This window comes from Aulonocara sp. 'chitande type north' Nkhata Bay, linkage group LG4, assembly GCF_057382095.1.
Source record: "Aulonocara sp. 'chitande type north' Nkhata Bay isolate Kocher_YH1m ecotype deep benthic linkage group LG4, A_spYH_male_GT1.1, whole genome shotgun sequence".
NCBI classification, from domain to species: domain Eukaryota; kingdom Metazoa; phylum Chordata; class Actinopteri; order Cichliformes; family Cichlidae; genus Aulonocara; species Aulonocara sp. 'chitande type north' Nkhata Bay.
The window spans coordinates 7,335,452-7,363,405 of NC_141347.1; the positions used below are offsets into that span (position 1 = coordinate 7,335,452).

General features: G+C 41.5%; 1 protein-coding gene across 3 annotated transcripts in view; it reads right to left on the minus strand.

The window, feature by feature from the left end:
* The window catches only part of kcnc3a (potassium voltage-gated channel, Shaw-related subfamily, member 3a), a 90,950-nt gene that overhangs the window by 11,279 nt on the left and 51,717 nt on the right, over nt 1-27,954 (minus strand). For 2 of the 3 annotated variants that reach the window (XR_015128732.1, XR_015128731.1), the window contains one exon: nt 45-3,004. The exons of the other annotated variant lie outside the window; for it this stretch is intronic. The gene's annotated coding sequence lies outside the window, so the exon portion shown is untranslated. The remainder of the gene's footprint in view (nt 1-44; nt 3,005-27,954) is intronic. 3 annotated transcript variants of the gene reach the window in all.

Sequence of the window (27,954 nt, forward strand, 5' to 3'; positions counted from 1 at the left end):
AAGCAAACAGTGCAAGAGAGCAATAGTGAGGGACACATTCTTACATGGAGAAGCGATTTGTGCTTCTTTCTTTCCTCCTCCAACACTTTCTGTGTTGCCCAAACTTTTCCTCCTCCATCTCCTCTCTTTGATGCTGCTCAGCTGACAATCCACTCAGGACACGAGTTTTCAACACATTTGTTCATCTGCATCTGTTTACAACATATCATTACCCTCTTTTTTATTCTTTTTATTGTCCATTCCTATCTTCATCCTCAGCGAAGTCCACTGTCAGGCCAATAGTTTTTGTTTTTCCAATGCGAAGGTGCTCTAATTTACACGTTTTCCTTTTTGGCTTCAGTTTTCTGGCTTGAAGAATGGATGGATGGTGTCCCATAGAAAGTGAGATACAGTTACTGGGACAGAGAAGAAAGGTGAGGAGAAATACAAGGAGAAGACAAGGGAGCACATTCGGAAAAACAAAGCAAGGACAGCAGTTTTGTAGAAGGAACCCTAAAACAGAGCACATGGTATTCACAGAAAACCTTTTTCAGTGTTTTTTTCTAGTCCTTCAGTTTGTCATATCTGAGAAAGCATGGGCGACCAGATACAGATGGGCACAGGTTAAGAGAGCTATACCTGAGTAGATGGAGGAAACACAGATCACAAACATGACACAAAGAAAAAGCCAGCGACAATTCACATGAAACACTCTTCAAGCTCTAACTTTTGAGCGTTGCTCCAGCAATAATGGTTCTCACTAGGAATTCACAAATCTTGAGACTTTTAAAACGAAGCAATCAAATAGTCTGTGGTTCATCCAGAAAAACAAAGGGCTTCTATACATTACAAGATACAATGAGCTACTTTCCTAAGACCAGTATAAATCTCCATCATTTTTAAAAATTTGTCATCTTGGCTAAATTATATTGATAGGATTCTTGCATGTGTTAGTCATGGATTGATTATGACTGACTGTAGATGTGGCCCTTTTGACCAATCACATCCATATATTTATGGATTCTATGACAGGAATGGCTTCATGGACTTTCTTTTCCTCTTTACTGGGAAAAGAAAGAAGGGACATCGGGTCACTGGGACATCAAAAGAAGGAAATTGTTTGTATGCTGCTGAAGGAAAGATGGATAATTAGGAATTGCTCTTTGTTCAGAAGGTGCAGCGAATTATTGCATTACAGAGACGTGTCTTTTGGACATATTACAGTTTACAGAACAGGAAAGGGCAGATGGAAACGACACATGACGTGAACACAAAATTAAGGTGCAAATGAATGAAAAGATGAACGGGGGAAATGAAACAATGATGGAAGAAGCTGGATTTTTTAGCATTAGTTCACAGTTACTGTTACTTTTTTGCATATATCTGATAAGTACACAGCTTTCAGAACACTCTTTGTGAACGGAGAAGCTAAAAAAAGAAGAAAAAGCTACAACTGTTAATGTTTACCTTGTAAGTCTCTCAAGAGTGATAAGAAAGCAACAGTAGAAGACGTAACCCCTCCCCATCCTGCAAAAATAAACTTTCCCACCCTCGCCCTGCCCTATTACAGTACCTAACTTGGTCTGGTCTGACCAGTATCATCGTAGCATCTAGTCATGCATAATGTCCATCGACCTCTTCCTGCATTCAGAGGTGACCATTTTTTGTGTTGCATGCTTTTGTTAGTGCATATGCAAGTACCTCAACATATACATCCACGCACATGTGGTAATCTAGACAGTGCCATTAGGCTTGAGACTAAAACGTTATCAAATTAGCATCCTTATTGATTGTGACAGAAACCCATGCAGGTTTATCTACAACACAAACTTTACATATATACACTGTCACAGCAAAAGAAACCAAAGGGGAAAAGTGACAGATGCACTCTGTACAAATGGATGCTGGGAAAAGGAGAGGATGAAATGAGGTGTGTAAATGTGTTCCTGGTTTTCATGAATCCCCCAGTGGACTGAAATATCCACGTTATTCATTACTGCACCACAGAGGGGTTGAGCATCAGGATAAACGGGAACAATAGAAAACCTTGCCTGACATAAAACACATAGAATAGCTACACACTTTGGACAAATCTGTACATCACTTTCTTGCCAACGGCAGCTTGAGCAGTTGTGCCTGAAAAACAGCCAGCAGGTGATAAATGAAGTTAGCTTAGCATAAATATTCAAAACTGGGATGCAGTTAACACCTCTAACAAACCTGAAAATTAACCTGAAAATAATAACAAGCTGTCATCATGTTCCCACACTATATTAGGTAATGAAACTGGGAGTTGTTATTTTCCTTTCCATCTAAGGTAAGCTCAGACTTTCTAGCCATAGCTCCAAACTTAGCAGCCAGACTGTAGACTGCTGTGGCAAGAAAGTAAACATACATTTAAACATAAACAAGATATTTGTTTAAAAAACAAACAAACAAACAAAAACATACATGAGCATTCAAAAATGATGTCTATAAGCAGTGCTCTCACCTTCTGTAACTCACAGTCTGAATGTAAAAAAGTATGAGGAAGGACATACCTCCCACTGTACACTTATTTTGGTGCAATTTTCTAAATACTCTCTGAATTTTAAAGCAAATTTGCATCATTTTGATTTTTCTTTGATGTGTTAACAAATGAAACATTCTATTCTACTTTCTGCTGGGAGAGAAAAAAGGAGAGAGCAAGAGTTGTGCACAGGGGAATCAAAAAGATACAACTTAACCAACGGACCGTCTTTTTCCAAATGCACTCAAATAAATTTTTCCACAAAAATCTTCATCAGGAATCAAGAAGAACATGTGAGGGGAGATATGTTCTTCCTTGCTGAATTTATTGGCTTTAGTACAGAGGTAGCTGCAGGTCTGGGCACGCATGCACATAAAAACACTGATGCGGACTTTGTCTAGATTGTGTTTTTCTCTGTCCGTCCTTTGTTTGCTGTCTTCTTCCTGTGTGGTTTTTGGCATCTGCTCTTCTTCTACCATGGGCTGTCACTCCAGTAGCCGTTCACTGTACCTCCCACTGAGCAGCCGCAGCCAAAAACAAAGAAGAGATGGAAGGACAGGAGAAGAAGGGTAGGATGGGGTTCAGGAGTAAAAGACAGGCAAAAACAGGGAAAGAACAAGAAGCGAAATGGGGAGAAAACGAAAAATATTGCCACTGGCCACATTAGAGTCAGTGATAGTAGTGATGGTGCAGCAGCAGTGATGGTGGTGGTCTGGTGAACATAAGCCTAAAGAAAACTGCTTCAAACTCTCAGGTGCAGCTGCAATGTCTGGAGCTTTTATAGATAAATCCATCCAGCTATTTTCCTAAGCATCAGGGGTGCTGCAGTCTTTTCCAGCTGTCACAGGGAGAGAGGCAGGGAATACCCCGGAAAGGTGGCTAGTCTATTGCAGGACATTTTTCCACGTACAGAGAAAGGAAAGAAACAGCTAGTTGGAAGATTTGCTGATTTCTTTCCTTTCTTCCACTAAGTTCATGTCTTCACTGTAGTCAGGGTTAACCCCTACAAACTAAAAGTCACTGCTTCAATGTGTTTCTTTTTATCTACACATAAACATGAGAGCATGCATTTTGTGGTGATGCAGGGGGACAATCAGCTTACAGTCCTGTCAATTCATTGACCCCAGTCTGGTGAAAAAACCCCAAAGAAGCTTTCTTTGTAGTTTTCTTTTTGAAAGTAGTTAACAAAGACAAAGAAACAAGAAAGTGATCATCTCTGATGGCTCAAGCAGATGTAATAAGATCATATGATATGATCAATGACATATTTATATCTATATATGTGTGTGTGTAAAGTTTCAGACCACAGGGAGCACTTATCCCTAGTCCTTGTCCCTGCTGCTTTGTACTTTTAGCTGTGTAAAACTTGACATTCTATAATGTTTGTCCTACATTTATTACGTATAATGAGTTTGTAACTAGCTTTACTGCACAATAGTGCTTGCATGGTTAAATCAGCATAATGTACAATTCTGTTATGGGAAAATACATTATATCTGTACATTATAACTCCTTACTGGTAGGGACAAATGAAAAACCACAGTACTTTGTCCACCATACTAACAGGTCCTTCTATATTAATTACCAGGAAGCAGGAGAAAGGGCACAAGGGCTCAGAAGCTGGTGTTGGAGTTGACATATATGGGAGCCTGTCTCTTTTCGGCTATATTAAATGGTTGATGATGTGTTAGCACATCACCTTCTACAGCAAACAAATTGAAGTTGCAGAGGAGCTACATTAAGGGGCATTTAAATACAAAATACGTTTGCTTCTAAGTCACTTATAGGCTAGTGTATATTCTTATTCTGGAGTAAAAACACACATGCTGCTGTAATATGTTGGTGTCTGTGTGTCACTGTATGCATTCTTAGGCTTCATATTAGAAGATTTCTAACTCCTCTTAGGTGCCAAGGTTAAAGTGTTGATGTACAAGTGCAGTTGAAGTACAGGCAAGGCGTAGCACAGGAAAACTAGAGGTAAACTAACTCTTCTATTATTCTACTGTAAACTAAACTCTATTCATGTTAGTAAGGCAAATTTGCCACATTTATTTCAGTAAGGTTCAGCTAATCTTTCTTGAAATTATTAAATGGGGCCTCTAGGGGCTCCATGAACTTGCATTTATTGTTGTTTCAGATCAAGAACAAAACACAAGGCATGAATGCAGAATGACAGAGCGGCCTGGAAAAACTGTAATTCCTGTGTGTAGGCTTTTTTTTCCATGCAAAAAAAAGCAAAAACAAATAATCAGACAAAAAAATCTTTCTAAATGTTACTGTTGCTGCTGTTGTTGTTAAATCTGGTGGCTATCTGTGGGCTATGCTACAAGATTGAAGGGATGGGTGAATGACATCGCCTGAGGCCGGGCGGCTCAAAGGGTTCAAAGGTGGAATTGGTGATGGGAGTGAGGCGCAGCGGGACGCCTGTCATTCCAGAGATGTTATTGAGGCTACGTGACTTCTCATAACCTGTGGCTACATGAGAATGGCATGCACAGGTAAAAGGTTATGAAGGGTCAGTCATAATAAGATATGAAAACATGAGCATTTTTATGATGAGGCAGATAGATGGAATGGTAGAAAATATTGCCAAGATTTATATTAATAAATGTTATGAGAGCATTGCACATCATATATAGAACATATCAACCATTTTTTACAGTGACAAGAATTTGTAAATGAAACAAATAATAGTATAAAAGGAAAACATCAGAAAATAGGGAACATTTTATAGGCCAAAGGAGGATTTTTGGGAAAACAAAAAAACAGACAGATGAATGGAGAGACAAACAGATGGACAGACAGACACAGACAGACACAGACAAGACAAAACAGGAATATGTGTTACAAAAATTAACTGTCATTGGCCAAAATATCTATACCTACAGAGGGAATCAGTCCAGTGGAAGTAGACAAGGCTCTTTGATGCAAACACAGCATTTGTATATGTGCGCATGCTTTGCAGTACACAGGTGGTAACACATTGTATTCAGGAACAAAAATCACTGCAAGGCTTAGCTGTTTGATGATTTTGGGAAATTCGGAGCAGCTCATTTAGGTAAATCATCTGAAGCTGACCACAATCAATATATATATATAGTCCACCACTGTGTTTAAAAACATCTGGATCTCAGTTTCCAGGGGTTTTAGCCAGTCTACTGGTGATAAACTGCTGTTAACAGTGAATCCGTCAGTTAGAGAGAAAGACAGACAGAGGGCAAAATCCTTTGTGAGTTCAGGTTCAAAGTATACTGCTAGTTTTAAGCTGATCTCATCTATGTTGTTTGATGGTTTCTTTTTCAAGTGTGTCTAAACCTTTCTAGCTGAAGTTAATTTTGAATAAATAAAAAAAACATCACAAGCAGTCTGGCAAGTGTGTTGGGTGATGACATGAGATCACATTGGTATGAGTTAGCAGTAATGTCTCTGGCCATGAAAATGAGGTTACAGAACTAGATGTTTGCTTTTATGTCTGTAGTGAAGTTTCAGATCAAGGTTGGAGTGATCAGCACAAAATTCTCTGGAGCAATCTAAAACAGAAGCTGTGTTGAAAGGAGTTCAGAGGTGTATAAGGAGTAGGCGCACTTCATTTGAATTAATTTAATATTTATGTGGAGAGACATTGAATTTTCACCTCTGTGAATCACCGCCTTACCATGGTGGAGGGTTTTGTGTGATCCCACCTGAGCACATCCTGAAGAAGCTACTTGGCCATGCCCTCTGGTAGGCTGACCACCCAAAGGAGACGCCATAGGGATCGGGTGCATTGTGTCAGGTGGCTAGCTATCGAGGCTGGTTATCAAGGCTGGGACTTCTTCGAGTCTGAGCTAGTGTGTGAGGTATAATGACTAGGTATAGTTGGGCTCAACTCAATGCACAGCTCAGGTTCTGAAAACAGTCTCCTGGAGAGTGGCTGGACTTTGTTCCAGTCTGGAGTTGCCATCGGTGAGAAGCTGTGGAGTTGCTGTACCGGGTGACTTTGTTGTCCTTGTGGGTGACTTCAGTGCTCACATTGGCAATGACAGCGAGACCTGGAGGGACATGACTAGGAGGAATGGCCTCCTAGTCAGGTTTCAGGTGCCTTCACCCGAAACCTGTGCTGATAATGACCCACACCCTTTTTCACACATTGGCTCATGTGACAAGACACATGATCAATAGTGGGTCAATTACCTTCTTAAGGGATAACTTCCACCAGGGCTTAAATACCTTGTTCTCTCCACCATTTTTCTTAGAACAGAAGAAGCTTCTCAGATGAGAGGTGAAACGTCTTCAAGAAACTTAAAGAAGTCCAGACGCTTTTCTTTTCAAGCTCCTTAGACTACCATGACTTGGATGATTGAGAACTTACACAGACATATGTACAAATAACAGTTTTTAATGAACACCATGTTTGAAAATAAGGATGTCTATAAGGGCACGTGGGACCAGAAACCCTAGGGCGCAGGTCAATGATCTCTTTGTAATCTTATCATTGCGTCTGCATTTTGGACACATTAGTTGAAGAGAGGAGCTGATCTGTCAACTTGATCCAACTCTGGTATTGAGTTGGATCAAGTTGTGGGAAAAGATGCTGGAAAGACCCAGAACCCCTAAATGTATTGCAAGCTTTTGCTAGGTGTTCCCAGCTTTAACTCGCACTTCCAGCAGAACTTCAACAGCATTCTGAGGGAGGTTGGGGACATTGAGTCTGCACCTCCATTGCTGAGGCTGCCGGAAGGAGCTGCAGCTGCAAAGTGCCTGTCATGGTGGTAAGCCCGGAAACAGATGGTGGACACAGGAGGTGAAGGACACAATCAAGCTGAAGAAGGAGTCCTATTTAACTTGGTTAGCTTCTGGAACTTCAGAAGCAGCTGATGGGTACCGACAGACCAAGCAGAATGTGGCCTGTGAGGTAGCTGACGCCAAAATTAGGGTATGGGAGGAGTTTGGTGAGTTTGGTGAGGCCATGAAACTGCCTCAAAGGGATTCTGGCAAACCGTCAGATGACTCAGGAGGGGAAAGCAGTGTGCTATTCTTGTGGTTTTTAGTGTGGGTGGGATGTTGCTGACTTCACCTGAGGACATAGTTGGACTGTGGAAGAATACGCCGAGGACCTCCTTAGTCCTACTGACACATCTTCCGTAGAGGAAGCAGAGCCTAGACACGAGGTGGATGATTCATCCATCACAGGTAGCAAGGTCTCTGAGGCAGTTAAACACCAACTTCCTAAAGGTTCTGGATGTTGTAGGGCTGTCCCAGTTGACACACCTCTACAACGCTGTGTGGAGATCTGTGGTGCTGCCTCTGGACTAGCAGGTCGGGGCGGGGGTCCCATGTTTAAGAAGGGGTACAAGAGGATGTGCTCCAATACAGGGGGACCACACTCCTTAGCCTCTCTGGAAAGATCTATGCTAGGGTACTGGAGAGGAGAGTTTGGCCGTTAGTCGAATGTCAGATACAGGAGGAAAAAGGTGATTTTAATTGTGTAAGTGGAACACTACACAGAGATTACATCTCTTGGCTGGCCTGGGAATGCAATGTTCCACTGGACAATCTTAACAAGCTGGATGGGGAGTGGGAGGTCTAGGCATCCTGGGTTAGGCAACCAGGCCCAAGATAAGCAGAAAAAAATGGATGGATGCATGAATAATGACATTTTGCATATTCTATAGTTCACAATGTTCACTATTATTATTAGTAGTAGTATTGTGAGTTAACGTGTCAATATTTGCAGATGAACTCTAAATATTCCTGACACTGCAAGTAATCAATACACAAGTGGTAGGTAATTTTTTAATACGAATTTTTTTCCTTCTTTTTTTTGCTTTTACAAAGTAAATAAACATTATTTCTTTCAGTCCTGTACAATGTTGTTTTGTTTTCTAAACAATCTCCTCTGTGATATGTATTGAGAGTGACATTTAAGTATTAAGAGATACCTGTGATCTCAGGACACACTATGCAAAGGCAGCACTATTTCTAAATTTCTACAGACTCACCACAGGCTCACCGTAGGCTTTGTGTTGGGTCACACAATTCACCTACTTATAACGTAATTGATTATAGTCTGATGTAATCCCACCATACCAATTTTTTAACCCGGCTGGCTGTGTGCGTATAGTCAAAACCATTCTTAATCAACACAGTGGCTTTTCCTCTACTTAAATAAAAGAACAGCGCCACCAAGGAATGAGACAGAGCAATAGTGAAAGAGTATATGGAAGAAGGCTGCAACCCATAAAGGCAATGCTTATAGCAATCACAGCGACCTCCCTGAACAGGCTCCAGTAACCATCATTCACACCTACTGGCTAAAGAAGCTGAGTGCACTCCATGATGAACACATGGTAGAACAAATGAATCAGCTGCTAGTAGATGAGACACCCAGAATGGATAACTGAAGACCGGACAGTCCTGATTCCCAAGGATCCCCAGAAGGGACTGGTCCCATCCAACTACAAGCCAATAATCTGCCTCAGCACCACATGGAAGCGCCTGTCAGGCATCATAGCGACTAAGATGAACAGGCGCATGGCTCAATACATGAGCGGGCCACAGAAAGGAATAGGTATACCAGAAGGGCAAAACACAAGCTGCTGGTAGACAGAACAGTTGCTTGAGACTGTAAGACCAGAATGACCAAGCTATGGCTCAATGCCCCATACCTGAATCCTGGAATGCCTAGAACTATACAAGATCAAGATCCCAAAAGAGTTCATCGGGAGCTCAAAGGGGATGTGGCATACACCACTGGAGACCAACTTCATGCCAGTTGTACAAGTTGAACTGAAGAAGTGTAGTCGGAGGGATTGTTGGAGGGAAGGCAGTCAAAACTGACTGGATTGCACTACCAGAAGGCAACACTGAAGACACTGAGGACAGTGCAGAGGGTCAGACAAGTCCTGAAGAGTCAGCTGAACGGGAAGAACAAGATCTGGGCTATCAACACCTACGCCCTACCGGTGATCAGGCACCTTGCTGGGATTATAAGCTGGCCAAAGGAGGAGATAGAAGCAACTGACATCAAGACAAGGAAGCTTCTTACCATTCACCCACCGAGTCCAGCACCCTGAAGCTGTACGCTAAGTGAAAGGAAGGACGCCGGGGACTGGTGAGTGTCAGCACCACAGTCCAGGAGGAGAAAACAAGCATCCTGATGAGTACATCAGAAAGATGGCCACAACTGACCATGTGCTTAGTGAATACCTCAGGCAGCAGCAACCCAAGAAAGAAGAGGGGGAGGATGAGGAGCGACCATGGAAGGACAGGCCCCTGCACGGTATGCACCACTGGCAGATAGAGGAAAGGGCTGACATCCTGAAGTCCTACCAGTGGCTGGACAAATCTGGACTGAAGGACAGTCCAGAGGCACTAATCATGACAGCACAGGAACATGCTCTGAGTACAACATCCATAGAGGCTGGGGTCTATCACACCACGAAAGACCCCAGTTGCAGGCCGTGTAAGATGTCACTGAAACAATCCAGCACATAACAGCAGGGTGCATACATGGACACCATAACCAAGTGGCCGGCATAGTCTAGAGAAAAGTTTTCTGATCGGATGAACTACCTCCAGGTCTTTTAACTGCTCTTAAAATCACCAGATAAATGATTAAAATATGGAAATCATTGGGTTTTTCAACAAAACAGTCTTCAATCTTATTGAAAATTTGAAGACACACTTAAAAGCTGGGTCCATGCACCCAATTATTGTCTTTTAAGTTATCATTAAAGGGCCAAATGTACCATGACATTCATGCCCATGATGAGTCTATTTGACTTCTGACCAGGTTTTCTGTGAGACATCATATCAACTCCTACAACAAATGTAGTGGGGAAATAATTATTTGAGTCTCCAAATTTGTTAGTTTGCTCACTTACAAAGAAATGCACAGCCCCAGGTTTTTGTGGTAGTTTCATTTTAATGAAGGGAGACAGAAAATCAACTAAAAATCAGTCAGCCAGTTAGTCAATCAATAATCAGTCAGTCGGTAGTCCTGATCTCAACTTGTTATGTGTACTAGGACATCCATCCAGAGCATAGCTGGACTGGCCATCAGGCATACCGGGCATTTGCCCGGTGGGCTGCTGGCGATTTTTTGTTTTTATGGGCCGATGGATTTTTTTTTTTTTTTTTTTTTTTTTTTTAGGAAGGGTATATATAATGAAAGGTGTTGGATTGGCCAATTGGTCATGATCGACTCTGGGCTGGACCAATTACAGCTGAGGAGGCCGGATGCACCTGCCCCCTTGTTTAGCAATCACGTGATTTTCGCGCATTGCATGCCGGGAACTCGTGGCAAAACAATCCAAGTACCGCATCAAATGCAAGCATTTGCAGCACCGCAAAACGTTCATTCTCTGGTTCCAATGCCTTGTTTTTTCTTTGGTGCACAAAAAAGGAATGTACAAAACAAAAGGAGAACAATGCCGGTCCGTACAAAGACAGACTCGACAAAAAGACAAAGAAAAGATACGAGGAAAAATCAAAGGAGTGAAAGGGTCAGACCCTCACGAGCACACAGAGGGACAAAATACGTTAGCGTGCTGCCCAACTTTCACCACGCTCAGATTTATAATCATACGGTTCTTGGAGTGAGTGCATACACTCATGAAGTTTAGTAACTTCAGGTCACTGCAACAAGCCCAGGTACAGTTTACCGACGGATGGGTGCAGGACCTTGAAATGCACCGTGTAGAACGAAAGACCATCGTACGAACAAAGGTAAGTTTACCAGTCTCACAAATCGTCGTCATAAATACAATTCAATTCAATTCAATTTTATTTATTTATATTTATATAGCGCCAAATCACAACAAAAGTCGCCTCAAGGCGCTTCATAGATACAGAGAAAAACCCAACAATCATATGACCCCCTATGAGCAAGCACTTTGGCGACAGTGGGAAGGAAAAACTCCCTTTTAACAGGAAGAAACCTCCGGCAGAACCAGGCTCAGGGAGGGGCGGCCATCAAATACACATTCCTTAACCGTTTATTAATAGGACCTTTGAGCTCAACGGTAATTAATTAGTAGTGGAAATAATTTCTGGTAGCATCACAGAAATGTAGCAGAGACAATAATACTGTATGCTGTAATCGTACTGGGCAATTAGTGATACAAAACAACTGTTTTATCCTGTGAATAAAAGTATATGTTTTTGTCAATGTACCATAATAACAGAAGCGAAACACAATATTGTGTCAGGACAATTCACTATTTATGCACAATAAACAAAGGAGCATAGCGCGACAATTTCTGTTCAGCGCCAGACTTGCTTGTAACCTATATCACCAATTATGTTAAGAAAAATGACGTATTAACTACTACAAAACTCTGACCTTTGTGGGAATGCTTGGAGCAGACTAACCTGTGAGCTGGAGTGTTCTGGGACGTTATATTTGGTATATCCAGACCATCCGTCGGCTCTTACTTCGGAAACATGGCTTAAAAAATTTCTCTTCAACGACGTAATCCAATAAAAAAAACAAACAATGTCTTTACCCGTCGGCTTCCCGTGGCTGTCATGCGACCGGCTATTGCAGTTAATAATACAACAGCTTCTTGACATTTTTTGGGTTTCTTTTTATCGCTGTGTAACTGAGTTCAATTGAAAGCCTGCGTGCGCTAGTACCTCTTGCCACAAGTTCCCCAAATCCTTTGCGGTTTTACCCCTGAATGACGTCACATTTTCAATCTTTATCCTGGTGGGCCGGTCTCTAGTCAAAATGCCCGGGCCGATTTTTTGTCCCAGTCCAGCCTTGATCCAGAGAATGAATTCCTTCCATTCCAGTTTCTCCACGCTATGTGCAAGGCCAAAGACCTATCAAAGGACGTCAGCGACAACATGTATGTGGGACATGCACAAGGCTGGGATGGCTTACAAGACCATCAGCAAGAAGCTTAGTGCAATGATGACAACTGTTAGTGCATTCAGAAATTCAGAAGTGGATAAAATATAAAGTGAATTGATCACCCTTAGTCTCAAGCTCCATGGAAAATCTTGCTTCAGGGGGTTAGGATGATCATAAGAAAGGTGGAGGTTTCATGTTAATGAACCAGCTTCCAGTTTGGATTCAGGAGACAGACACTATCTCTACTTTCAAGATTAGGCTTCAAACTTTCCTTTTTGCTAAAGCATATAGTTAGGGCTGGACCAGGTGACCCTGAATCCTCCCTTAGTTATGCTGCAATAGACGTAGGCTGCCGGGGATTCCCATGATGCATTGAGTTTTTCCTTTCCAGTCACCTTTCTCACTCACTATGTATTAACAGACCTCTCTGCATTGAATCATATCTGTTATTAATCTCTGTCTCTCTTCCACAGCATGTCTTTATCCTGTCTTCCTTCTCTCACCCCAACCAATCACAGCAGATGGCCCCGCCCCTCCCTGAGCCTGGTTCTGCCGGAGGTTTCTTCCTGTTAAAAGGGAGTTTTTCCTTCCCACTGTTGCCAAAGTGCTGCTCATAGGGGGTCATATGATTGTTGGGTTTTTCTCTGTATCTATGAAGCACCTTGAGGCGACTTTTGTTGTGATTTGGCGCTATATAAATAAAATTGAATTGAATTTAATTGAATCTGAAGGCAACTGGGACCACAGTCACCATGAACACCACTAGTAATACACTAAGCTCTGATGAACTGAAATCTTGCTGCCAGAACACTGAAAATAGGTTTGGATTGGCCTTGTAGAATGACAATGACCCAAGACATACTTCGAAGATGAAGAAAAAAGTAAAGGACTAGAGAAGAAGCATATTCAGGTCATTAAGTGGCCTAGTCAGTCTCTAGAACTCAATTCTAGAGAGATGGCTGACACTTCAGGTTCAAGTGGCAGTCAAGAAATCTAAAGGATATAGAGAGTTGCTTTCAAACTAAAAGAAATGCCTTACCACTGCCAACGAAGGTACTAAATCATCAAGTACATAGTTATGTTTTGCTTGGGGATTAAATATCTATTTCACTTAGTGGTATGCAAATTAATTTCTAACTTTTATATAATGAGTTTTGTGCTGGATTTTTGGTTGACATTCTGTCCATTAAAATGAGACTATTCATGTCTAAGTGACCAAAATTCAATATTCAACAAGAGATCAAATAATTATTTCACCTCCCTCTAAAACAGCAGCACTGCTCCTCTCATACACAAAGGAGCAACAGAGAACTGAATAACTGGAATCAATAACCTAAAGCGACCTGTAATTGCCTCAAGGCGACTCTTGTTGTGATTTGGTGCTATATAATTGATTTAAATGGCTTTCTGATAAAGATAGCTATCATAAGATTGTTCTTTTTTGTCTTCTGTTTTACAAATGATTCTGATCATGAGCAGCAGTGTGTATGACCAAAATCTGACCTACAGGGAGTGCAGAATTATTAGGCAAATGAGTATTTTGTCCACATCATCCTCTTCATGCATGTTGTCTTACTCCAAGCTGTATAGGCTCGAAAGCCTACTACCAATTAAGCATATTAGGTGATGTGCATCTCTGTAATGAGAAGGGGTGTGGTCTAATGACATCAACACCCTATATCAGGTGTGCATAATTATTAGGCAACGTCCTTTCCTTTGGCAAAATGGGTCAAAAGAAGGACTTGACAGGCTCAGAAAAGTCAAAAATAGTGAGATATCTTGCAGAGGGATGCAGCAGTCTCAAAATTGCAAAGCTTCTGAAGCGTGATCATCGAACAATCAAGCGTTTCATTCAAAATAGTCAACAGGGTCGCAAGAAGCGTGTGGAAAAACCAAGGCGCAAAATAACTGCCCATGAACTGAGAAAAGTCAAGCGTGCAGCTGCCAAGATGCCACTTGCCACCAGTTTGGCCATATTTCAGAGCTGCAACATCACTGGAGTGCCCAAAAGCACAAGGTGTGCAATACTCAGAGACATGGCCAAGGTAAGAAAGGCTGAAAGACGACCACCACTGAACAAGACACACAAGCTGAAACGTCAAGACTGGGCCAAGAAATATCTCAAGACTGGTTTTTCTAAGGTTTTATGGACTGATGAAATGAGAGTGAGTCTTGATGGGCCAGATGGATGGGCCCGTGGCTGGATTGGTAAAGGGCAGAGAGCTCCAGTCCCACTCAGACGCCAGCAAGGTGGAGGTGGAGTACTGGTTTGGGCTGGTATCATCAAAGATGAGCTTGTGGGGCCTTTTCGGGTTGAGGATGAAGTCAAGCTCAACTCCCAGTCCTACTGCCAGTTTCTGGAAGACACCTTCTTCAAGCAGTGGTACAGGAAGAAGTCTGCATCCTTCAAGAAAAACATGATTCTCATGCAGGACAATGCTCCATCACACGCGTCCAAGTACTCCACAGCGTGGCTGCAAGAAAGGGTATAAAAGAAGAAAAACTAATGACATGGCCTCCTTGTTCACCTGATCTGAACCCCATTGAGAACCTGTGGTCCATCATCAAATGTGAGATTTACAAGGAGGGAAAACAGTACACCTCTCTGAACAGTGTCTGGGAGGCTGTGGTTGCTGCTGCACGCAATGTTGATGGTGAACAGATCAAAACACTGACAGGATCCATGGATGGCAGGCTTTTGAGTGTCCTTGCAAAGAAAGGTGGCTATGTTGGTCACTGATTTGTTTTTGTTTTGTTTTTGAATGTCAGAAATGTATATTTGTGAATGTGGAGATGTTATATTGGTTTCACTGGTAAAAATAAATCATTGAAATGGGTATATATTTGTTTTTTGTTAAGTTGCTTAATAATTATGCACAGTAATAGTCACCTGCACACACAGATATCCCCCTAAAATAGCTAAAACTAAGAACAAACTAAAAACTACTTCCAAAAACATTCAGCTTTGATATTAATGATTTTTTTGGGTTAATTGAGAACATGGTTGTTGTTCAATAATAAAATTATTCCTCAAAAATACAACTTGCCTAATAATTCTGCGCTCCCTCTATTAATAGAAGAAGAAAGGCAAAATCTATTGTTCTGTATTGCTTATGTGAGTAGTTTTTAAGACAAAGAATTTTAAGACAATCAAAATTCAGTGCCAGCTTCTACCATAGCACTCATATAGCACAGGCTAGCTGAAAGATGCTGAGCCTCCATAATGAGAGTCTAACTGCAGTTTGCACTGCAGATCTTCCACTATTTGTCGTTGTGGTGTTTTTCAAAGCCTTTGAAGCTAGCCCATCTTGTTTTATAATATATAATATAGTGCCGGTTATCCATCCATCCATCCATCCATCCATCTTCATCCGCTTATCCGAGGTCGGGTCGCGGGGGTAGCAGCCTAAGCAAAGAGGTCCAGACCTCCCTCTCCCCAGCCACCTCCTCCAGCTTGTCCGGGGGAATACCAAGGCGTTCCCAGGCCAGCCGAGAGATATAATCTCTCCAGCGTGTCCTGGGTCTGCCCCGGGGCCTCCTCCCGGTGGGACATGCCTGGAACACCTCGCCCAGGAGGCGCCCAGGGGGCATCCTTGCCAGATGCCCGAACCACCTCAGCTGGCTCCTTTCGATGTGGAGCAGCAGCTGCTCTACTCTAAGCCCCTCCCGGATGGCCGAACTTCTCACCCTATCTCTAAGGGAGAGGCCAGCCACCCTTCGGAGGAAGCTCATTTCCGCCGCTTGTATCCGCGATCTCGTTCTTTCGGTCACTACCCACAGCTCGTGGCCATAGGTGAGGGTAGGGACGTAGATCGACCGGTAAATTGAGAGCTTCGCTTTTACACTCAGCTCCCTCTTCACCACGACTGACCGGTGCAGCGTCCGCATTACTGCAGCCGCAGCCCCAATCCGTCTGTCGATCTCCAGCTCCCTTCTCCCATCACTCGCGAACAAGACCCCGAGATACTTGAACTCCTCCACTTGGGGCAGGAACTCATCCCCGACCCGGAGTGGGCACTCCACCCTTTTCCGGCTGAGAACCATGGCCTCAGATTTGGAGGTGCTGATCCTCATTCCCGCTGCGTTACACTCGGCTGCGAACCGCTCCAGTGCGAGCTGGAGGCCTTCACCCGATGAAGCCAACAGAACCACATCATCCGCAAAAATCAGAGATGAGATTCTGAGGCCACCAAAGCGAAAGCCCTCCGCCACTTGGCTGCGCCTAGAAATCCTGTCCATAAAAATTATGAACAGAACCGGAGACAAAGGGCAGCCCTGGCGGAGCCCATCACCCACCAGGAACGAGTCCGACTTATTGCCGGCAATGCGAACCAAGCTCTTGCAACGGTTGTATAGGGATTGAATGGCCCGTAGCAATGGGCCAGACACCCCATGCCGGTTATCAAATGACCTTAATTTTTTTACCTGCAAGCAAGCAATTTATTTATATAGCACTTTCAGATCAGCCACCAGCTGAACACAAAGTGCTGTACACTTGACATGCCAAAAATGATACATTGAGCATGTTAAGAAAAAGAGAAAAATAGTAATAATAATATAAGATAAGTAAAATATATATATATATAAAAAAGAAAAATCACTGAGTAATCACACCTTGCTGTCTTTTATAATAAGAGATGTCATTGGCAATGTAATTTAGCAATGGCATCAGAAAATGTGCTTGGTGTTCCTATTGCTAAATATGTGAAAATATGTGGAAAGTAATTAAAAATGTCTCTGGCATGATAAAGTAGAACAATGTAATGCAATCATCTGTAACATTCACAGTGAAATGTCCACAGTGCAGGAGAGCCAGCCTGTGAGGCACCTGGAAATTCTTCAATCACAACATGTCATGTGTCATAAAAGCACATAATTCCACTCCCAAAAGTGGGAAGATAAGATGTCAAAAGATAGTCAAAACAAAAATCTTGACTGAAACTTGACTCGACTTTTAGTGTACAAAAAAGCCTCTTGAAAACAAACTGTGAAAGGGGGAGAAAATGTAGATAGCAAACAACCAAGGAGGAAAGTCGCTCAGCCGACAGTGACACAAATGTTGGCCAAGACAACTGCATGTATGATAAAAGTCCAGAAGAATCAAGTGGTCAAATTGCTGGTAGAGTGTAATCTAAAATATATCAATTTACTGATTACTTTTTGAGGTTTCAGAAGATGAACTTGAGGCAAGATTCTTGAAGAGAGCCTAGCTGGAGTAACCAATGAATGAAGAAATCTCTCAGAGAGATTTTGTGAAAGTTTCCAATACCAACCACAGCTGGTGGAATAGCCAGATGGGAAAACCAGCTCATCTTTCTGTTCTCTCTTGAAAACCATGAAAATCAGCTTGTTGACAGCATAATTTTCATTTCCATGGGGACACAACAATCTAGTGTTTATATAATTATTGTTTAAAATAAAAAGACTTAATCATCAATTAAAAACTGGCTACCCCATTCTCCCCAACATGTGGAGCGCACGGACAGACGTGGCTTCTAATTGATAAGCATTTTATGTATGTATGTATATTGTATGTAACTCCAATATATATTTATAAGCATATAAAAAACATCTCCCTTTGCAGGCATTCACCTTATTGCAACTTAAGCCTGCATGTCTATTTACTCTTATTGGAGGCAAAGATAAGATAAGATAAGATAACCTTTATTAGTCCCACACGTGGGAAATTTGTTTTGAAATCGTGATAGTTGCATGGATATTGCTTTGCCGTGACATTGGGTTGTTTATACAGACACGATGGAATTACTGGTTTTATTAACTTCAGTGTTAACCCTGGGTTTTCAGTATTAAAGGCAGTTCTCTGTGATAACTGGTGCAAAATCATTTCTGAGCTGATATCCATGCTTGTGTGACGTGTTAGCCTGACTATGTACAGCGAAGCATATTGGAAGGCTATCCTGGGTATGGATAATAATAATAATAATATAATAATAAAAACTATGGTTATTCTGCTATATGTCTGGCCCACCAAGCAGTATTATTAGTATTATTTCTCTTTAAATACTAAGCAAGCAAATAAACATGGGCTTACATTAGCAATGTTAGCAGTGCTGTCATGGTGACTTGCTGTACATACCTCAATTCAATCAGACTTTAGAAACACAACGGAGGGGGAGAGACTGAGGAGGATAGCCTGAGAATGGGATGATACACCAGTGTTAGAATGAGATGACAAGATATAAAGGAGGAGGGGAGGGAAGCGGAAAGAGGGGAGGTACTTGGGATGGCAAGAAAAGGAGGAAGGGGTGATTGAGTGCAGTGAAAGGAATGGAACAAGCTAAATACGTTTTCATAGCCATCTTATTATTAGATTACTTTTCATGTTTACTTACACCTGAAAAAACAGTTTTGGTCTCAAAACTTAGTTTCTCGTTTTGGTTACAACTGTACAAGGATTTAGTGTTTTATACACTCACATTATATTAAATTTTAAAATGATCCATTATGACACTTTGAAGTGGGTGTAATAATGGGAACTGTTGGTCGCTGTAAGTGCTCTGTGTTAACTAAACGGCAAACCCTAAAAGGAAAATGAATATATTCGGATTTTTAGGATCGTCCCTAGCTTTACTTTACCTAACCAGTTTCACATTTTACAACTGACAGATTACTCTGAACTGGTAATTAAACATGCATCTCACTTACATTTTGAAGGCAACTCTGCCACTTGAGTACAACACATCCTACAATACATTCTACTATTTCCCCTGTAAGAGTGAAAAAATCAAATTACTTCCAAGCTTTAATCTATTTTTTAAGAGTCATGTGGATGTTAAAGAGTTTATTTTTTGAGCCCTGTTACATATTCCTGGTCTGTAATGTGCATACTAATATTAGACGTTCACCTAAAAGTTCCCAGTCAGTAGATAAACCAGTTTGACAGTGTGTCTGTTTTTGCTTACTGAGCTAGCCATTGTGTTTTCAAACTGACAGCCATCCCATGAGACTCCTAAAAATATATATACAACATACATACATGTTTTATTTTCAACTGTGAGGATAGCAGAGTCTTATCTATGATTGTTGAACTGGATTAATGAGGCTCGAATAAGGCAAAGAACAGAGCATGAACATGAAAATGAGGGGAAAAGCATGTGATGGTGGAAAGGGGGCGGAAGGTTTGAGGAACAGGAAAAGGAAAGACTTTGGGGTTGAGGAAGAGTACACATTGGGAAACAACCAAGTAAAATATATAAGTGCCCCCCCCCCCAAAAAAAAAAAAAAATCAAACAAATAAACCAAAACAAACAAACATGTCAACATGTATTTCATTGTATAAAAAAGGTTCCAAATGAAAAAATAAATATTGATTAACATACATGTTTGAAGAGCACGAGCACATGTGGATGTGTGATTCTTAGGAAACTATATTTGTATTAAATACAAAGATAGAACATGCTGCATACATGTAACATGTATGTACTGATGTATATGCCTTGTGACTAGCTGACTGAGAGGCGATGACAGAGAAGATGACCTTAGCAGTGAGACAAAAGCCGTGTGAGCACAGAGGCATACTTTAAGACAATAGAGATGAAAAACACAAAGATATAAAGAACATGCAGAACAATAACAGACAGTAATCAGTAAAATAACAGAACACACAACAGTTAATGCGACCCAAATGCAGCTGACAATATTTCACTGAAATAAAATCACTGGGAAGAAGTGAGGAAGCACAAAAATGAAAGGAAGTGTAAAAAAACCAAAGAAAGCCATCAGTTTATTTACCCATTAGTTTGCATACTGGACCAAAGCTGTTCTTAGTAATGATCAATCTAATCATGGCTCATTGATTCAATATTCGTTTTAGACATTAAGACATTATATCTGCTAAAGCAAGGCATGCTAACGATGTCTGCTACATATGATGGGTTTCCACAGCAAAATATTTTGACTGGTGTAATGATTGCATCGTTTTTTTGTTTCATTTTTTTCTCTTTTGCACCTTGTTTCTTTTTTATAATTTCGTTTCCTGGTTTGAACTGAAACTGAGAAAGTTTACGACGCTGAATAGTGATAGAGAGACAGTGTTATGGTGTTTTAAATTAAAATGCTTTTAAAATTGTTCATGAGTCCTTATTTTGAACACGTTGTGTTGTTGTGTTACTTATGGTAAAATTAAGATTTGGTCACTTTGGTGACTCTTTCCAATGTGTTTATTTGCCGGCATACTTACCTACCTATTTGCAAGAATATGACGATCATCCAGTTTATTAGGCACAAATGTTGATTTCTCATTAATGTAAATATCTCATTAGCACATGGTAGCAACACCATGCATTTAGGCAAATAGACAAGTCAAACTGATCTGCTGAAGTTCAAACCAAACATCAGAACAGGGAAGAAAGGTGATTAGAGTGTCTTAAATGGGTTGATCTGACCATTCCTGCTAATGTAATGGCATCGCACAATGCACCACAACATCTCTAGGGTTTACAGAGTGTGAAAAGCTGAAATAAAAGGGCAGTTGTCTGAGCTCTCTGCTTTGTTGATGCTCAAGGTCAGAGAATTGCCAGACTGCTTTGAACTGAAAGGACGGCAGCTGGAACTTAAATAACCTCTCATCACAACTAATATATGCAGAAAAGCACCTCTGAATGCACAATAAGGCATGCTTCCAAGCAGCAACAAACCAGGTGCCACTCCTTTCAGCTGAGAACCAGAAACTAAGACTACAATTTGCATGGGGTCACTGAAATTGCCAAACTTGCATTTTGTAGTTCAGATTACCAAGAGTCAATCATGGAGCCTTAACCCAAATTGCTTTGCTGCACCAAGTCCCGCAGTTCCTCTGAACATTGTTTCCTTTGGTCTATTTGGCCAACAAGAAAAAAGTGGGGTGATACAGATAAATAGTCATTCATGACGAGGGTTTGGGGGGGGCTTTGCTGCCATTTCAGAATGTCTTCCGTTCTTCCCACACATCACAACCACAGAGCCAATTGTTTTGGATTAAATGACTTTTTTAATATTAAGGATGGCAATAAATCCCAATAATGTCAGCAGGAAAGAGGCAGGGAAAAAAGGAAGGACTGTTGTAAAGGCATTAAAAGAGACTTCTGGAGGCACTTTAAGGACAAAAGCTGAGCAACACAGTTGCACATATTTTGAAATGTGTGCAACTGTGTTTCTCTTGCCAAGGATCTTAATAAGCTGCATTGTAAAAAGGCTAGAAAGGACAAAGCACAGAGGCAAATTTTTTCCAAAGCCCTTCGAAGTTGTTCTTATACTTACCTGAATATTGGAGCATGCATTATTTTTAGGATTCGAGTTTTGTCTGTCTTTCTTAACTGCCTGCCTGCTCATTTCTCTAGAAGCTACAAATTTGTGTCTTGGTGTTAATCAGTTCACTGTCTCGTTAGGTAATGTGGCCCTTCGAAGCACGCCAGCAGTCAGTGTTTCAGCTCAGCCTGTTAGAGAGTTCGAGTGGCTCAGCAACTGTAAAACAACAGCACAAACTTTTTCGAACCTGTTTGTGTAATCTATGTCCAAAGGTGTTTTCTGAGGGATCCAATAATCTGCAAACAAGTAAATTATCAAACAAGCATCTCCCACTGTAGTCTCTGCAGGCTGTGCTGTCATACTAATCTGAGCTTAGCTTCACAGGACAGGACAAGGGAAACCAACCAACCACCCGGTTGGCATCCATGTGTCACTAGCCTGGTAGAATAATGAGGCAACCAGTACACAGCAGCTATTTTCACTCTGGTACTTTTCCAAGAAAATGATTTCTTTAAATTAATGTCTTTACATATTGAGTACTTTTGTGCAGAATTATGGCTTATTGTCACCGAAGACATATTTTATTGATCGTGGCTACGCTGTAGAGTCTGCAAATCAAATCATAAAGTTTGGTAAAAACATAAAGCAGAACAAATGGGACTTGTGGCACCCTCCCCTTATCTGTAAGTACCAGAGTGAGAGGAGAAGGAGGAAGAAGAGGAGTAGGAGGAGGGGAAGACAGCTACACACAGAATACAGGCAGACGGAGAAAAAAGGATGGATGTAAAATAGAAAAAACAGAAACAAATAGAGAAAAAGACAAACAGACAGATGATAGTGTGACACAGATCACTATGAGCCCACAAACAAGTACATGACTTTATACAACCTGGGGAAGGAGACAGTAACATCACAACAACAAAATAACAACAGCAGCATACTTCTACCTTTCAGGCCCACTAATTACCTGTTTTGGTATCAATCAACACACTGCAGGTGTAAAAATGGAAAGTGTAGCTCTCTCACACAAAACACAATAAATAGTACACAGGACATGCGTTTACTCCCGCAGTCATGCTCTGATTCTTATGCAGTATGTTTACTATGTTAAACTGTGCTGAAATTGTGTGAGCTGCTCCTGACATGAATTTAGATTAAATGCTGTCTTTTTGAGTGTCACATGGGGAAATTTTGCACAAACACATATTGCAGTCTGTAGAGGAAGCTTTAGGCCTGCAGATTTTGATCATTTTAAAAATCAAGTGTTCTACTGATTATTCTATTAATCAGATCAGATCAAAATTAATTTGTCTTATGAACAATCTTAAATATTCAAAAGAAACAATGACACGCCTTCTAAAATGATCTGCTCATTGGTTTCCATTTTAGAAATTGCATTAGTTTTAACAGTTTAACTGCATACAGTATACATACACAATGCTACAGCAATAGTGGAGCCAGGACAACAGGTCAGGGGGAGATTTCACCCCCTGACCCCACCCGACTGGGTACCAAGCCCCAAGTACAATGGAAGAAGAAGCATTGAGTGCAAAACGAACTGACTTGAAAGACAGGATCATGGCAAAGCTGGCAACCTGCATCCTCCGTAGTAGGTTACCAAGATTAGGTGAAGTATGTGAAGGTCTACTAGAAGATGTGGATGCAGCGCTGTACCATCACTGAGACTAATCAGCTGATCTACACTATGGCAGCAGGGATCAGTGAGATGCTTGGCTACAAGTTGAAAAGCCACAAGGAGCAGTACCCTCCACGGAGAAGGAAACTACAGGCTAAGATCAAGGTAGCACAGAGGGAAGTTAGCCAACTATTGGAGTAACAGACAGGTGCACCAAAGAAGATGTCTAAAAAGTACAGCAAGTTGTCCATGCAGTACTGGAAGAGCATATGGGGGAAGGACGCAACCCATAATAACAGTGGTCAGAGGCCTGTGGGTCTAAGAGCAAATCAACTGCACCTCCCGGAACAGGGTCCAGTGACCATCACAGTGACAGATATAAAAAGAAAGGGTCTCCAGTATGAAGGACAGCACCAGGCCCCGACATAATTCACGTCTACTGGCTATAGAAGCTGACGGCACTTCATGAACACATGGCAGCACAAATGAACCAGCTGATAGTAGATGAGACACACCCAGAATGGCTAACTGAAGGCCAGACAGTCCTGAACCTAGAGAACCTCCAGAAGTGTTCGGTACCATCCAACTAGGCAATAACCTGCCTCAGTACCACATGGATGCTCCTGTCAGGCATCATAGCGGCTAAGATAAAAAGGCACATTGGTCAATACATGAGCGAGGCACAGAAAGGGCTTGGCAGAAATACCAGAGGGACAAAACACCAGCTCCTGGTCGACAGAGCAGTCGCCCAAGATTGCAAGACCAGACTGACCACCTGTGCACCTCCTGGATTGACTACAAGAAGGCCTATGACTCAATGCCCCACACCCGGATCATGAAATGCCTGGAAATGTGCAAGATCAACAGGACCCTAAGAGCCTTCATCAGGAACTCAATGGAGATGTGGCGTACAACACTAGAGGCACAAGTCACCATCAAATGAGGGATCTACCAGGGAGATGCTCTGTCCCCACTGCTGTTCTGCATAGGCCTGAACCCCCTAAGTGAGATCTCTTACAAGACTGGCTACGGATACCGACTACAGAACGGCGCATTCGTCAACCCATCTCCTCTATATGGATGACATCAAGCCGTATGCCAATAGTGAATGAGACATTAATTCACTGATCCACACCACCAGGATATACAGGTTTAATGTTGAAATGTCGTTCGGATTGGATAAGTGTAATTGGATGGTAACAAAGAGAGGGAAGGTAGTCAGAACTGAGGGGATCAAACTATTAGAAGGCAACATTGCAGACATCAAGGACCGTTGAAAGTACCTGGGAATCCCACAGTTAAATGGGAGGCATGAAGAGGCCGCTAGTAAAGCTGCAACCACCAAGTACCTGCAGAGGGTCAGAGAGGTCCTGAAGAGTCAGCTGGATGGGAAAAACAAGATCTGGGCTCAGGTACCCTGCAGAAAAAAAAATAAGCTGGCCAAAGCAGGAGATAGAAGCCACCGATATCACCAAGTCCAGCACCCTGAGGCTGTATGCTAAGTGGAAGGAAGGAGGCCGGGGACTGCTTAGTGTCAGAACCACTGTCTAGGATGAGACAACGAACAGGTACATCAGGAAGATGGCCACAACTCACCATGTGTGTAGTGAATACCTCAGGCAGCAGAAACCCAAAAAAGAAGAGGAGGAAGTAGTTGAACCATCATTGAAGGACAGGCCCTTGCATGGTATGTATCACTGGCAGATAGAGGAAAGGGCTGACATCCAGATATCCCCCCATTGGCTGGACAAATCTGGACTGAAAGACAGCACAGAGGCACTAATCATGGCAGCACAGGAACAAGCTCTGAGCACAAGATCCATAGACTCTCAAGGTCAAAATGGGAGACGCCCCCAAGGGTAATTGAGAATGACCGAGCTAAGTTCCTGTGGGACTTCCAGATACAGACAGACAAAAAAGTGGTGAATAACCAACCGGACATAGTGGTGGTAGATAAGCACAAGAAGACGGCCGTAGTAATAGAAGTAGCGGTACTGAATGACAGCAACATTAGGAAGAAGGAACACGAGAAGCTGAAGAAGTACTAAAGGCTCAGAGAAGAGGTCAAGAAGATGTGGAGAGTGAAGGTAGCGGTGGTCCCCGTGGTAATCGGAGCACTCGGTGTGGTGACTCCCAAGCTAGGCGAGTGGCTCCAGCAGATCCCAGGAACAACATCGGAGATCTCTTTCTATTTTCTTTAATGCAAAAATAAATACATAATCACAAGTACAGTAACATCAAATAAAATAAGGCATACATACAAACTAAACTAAGGCACCAAATATAAAAGCCCTCTTCCTGGAAAGCTTTATTACATAACTAGGAGGCAATTAAGAGTTTTGACCGTAGGGCTACTGTATCTCTTGGATGAGGTAGAGTTTGTGTGGGTTTTTTGTGTATGTAATATTTTATGTTAATCTATCTAAAATAATGTTACCAGAGCTTTGAAATAAATTTATTCTTGTACATTTAATTCAATTTATTTTTTATACAATGCCAAATCACAACAATAGATGCCTCAAGGTGTTTTAAATGCCCTTTTTTAGACTAACCACTGCTTCAGGTATCACTGTGGTAGACAGTATGACAGCTGCCGTGAGCCTTCAGCATGCTGCCTAATTCAAACATTGTGCCAGATTTTTAAGACTAAAAAGTCCCACCAGCTTTTTCCCTGTAAATGTTTGTATCGGAATTAGAGTAAAAAAATAAAGATTATGTAGACAGTTTTTTAAAACTGAGTTATTTGAGTTACTTGATGAATCCTTGCAGCCCTAGGAATTACGAAAAAACAAAAAACTTGTTGCCGGAAGACAAGTCATGTCAGGGCATGGGAAGGACTGATACTGTTGTCAGTCTGCACAACAGATAGGGATATTTAAACCTACTAGTGCTAACTTGAGGCACAGCTAGTACCAATACATCGAAGAACTCATAAGCTTGGGTCACAGGTCTCGCTTCCCTAACATAGGCATCAGCCACTCTCAAATTCTCTACTGAAAGGCTGCATGCCATTTATGAGAGTCAATAAAACTTGCTCCGGTATTGTTTACCGGATAATAATCTTCTATAAGGATTGTAGTGTATGTATTTAAGTTATGCCAAAAATAAGGACATTTGTCTTTGGCCAATCATTTCTTTGTTGTAATTATGCTTCTTGACCATAGATGTTATATAGTTAGTAAAGCTGTTTACGTCCCCTTAGATGGTGCCACATTTGTAGGGATTTTTGGGTTGAATAACACAGCTGAATTTGTAGGTTGCATCCATGAAAAGTTTTCCATATCTTGTCTGCCAAATCCAAACACTTTATTCTGGTATTTACTCTCTAATCAAGTTACAACATTATCTCTAAGTGACTCCTAGAAACATCTCCAAATTAAAGAACAAATTACTTACTATAGAGAATGCCAGACACAGGAGATGAAGTGGGCTAGTCAAGAAGACAACACTACCTCATTGGTAAGAAAAGGCTTGTCATAACTGGAGGCAATCTGAATGCAGAGATGAGATTCTATAACCTGGGTCCTACTGCTACACTGCCAAACTCTGTTCAAATGACAACGGTCACTCCAACAGAGCAGAGCTCTTCTTCCAGAATGGAGAGAATGAAATGACCTACCTGCAGTCCTCAAACTTGTTGAACACTTGTGGGATCAGTTTGGGCATGTTGTTCGTGCCAAAGTGACTAACTAGACACTTGCAATAAGAGCTGGTTGAAGAATGGGACGCCATCCCAATAAAGTGCATGACCAATTTATTAAATGATTAAATTGTCAGCATGTCTTATTTCTTCAGTCATCAATTATCCAAACCAATAAACGACATCAAACAAGAGTCAACAGCAGAACAGGTTGCCTGCCATTGGTAGAGAAGTTACCCCCACACTTAATCCTGCTGCTCATCTCACAGATACATTTTCCTTACACATGTGGCACCGTTTCAGGCGAAACAAACAGCTGTATATGATTTATTGCCAGGAAGCATTGTTACAACAAGAAAGAATCAACCAAACACAAATTGTATTACTTTCTGTGCTGAGTTTATGTCTGTATGTATGCTCTGTGTACATCTCCACCATTACAGTGTCCAATCTGAAGTAAACAGCACACAAACACTGTCCCACATATAGAAATTTTTCACATCTACAAATGTGATGTTACATTCTCCGTTTGCATTTGTTCCTCTTGTTGTCAACATACATCACCCGTAGACAACAGTCACCAGACTTTGTATTTGGAATTGTGTTCAAGTCACAGCTAAATATGTCGTGATGAGACACTTCAACCAAGGCCTGTTAACAATTGTCCATGTGGTGGGTTTTGGCTAGTAATAATAATAATATTGGTCATAATACTACTAATATTACTAATATGTATTTCACGTGTTTAACAATTTTCATTTTTATTTGTTTTGCTGGTGAAAAAACAGAAAGTGACTCTTTTGAAATTTAAAGGAACATGGGAGCTGAGCGTACTCATACAGTGTTATTTAATTCTTTCTATTTTATAGCCTTTTACTAGTATCTTACTATCTCAGTTCTCAGAGAGGCTGAGCTTCTGAGCTGGTGCTCCGTTAGCACCAGGTTACTTGAGACAGCTGTTATGGTATGTAAATAAAATAAAATTGAATTGAACTCACTGACTCCTTACAACCCTCAACAACTGTAGCAAGGTGTTGGTTCGCATCACCAGCAATAAGTTGGACTCAACTTCTGCTCATAACTTTTATGGATAGAATTTGCAGGTG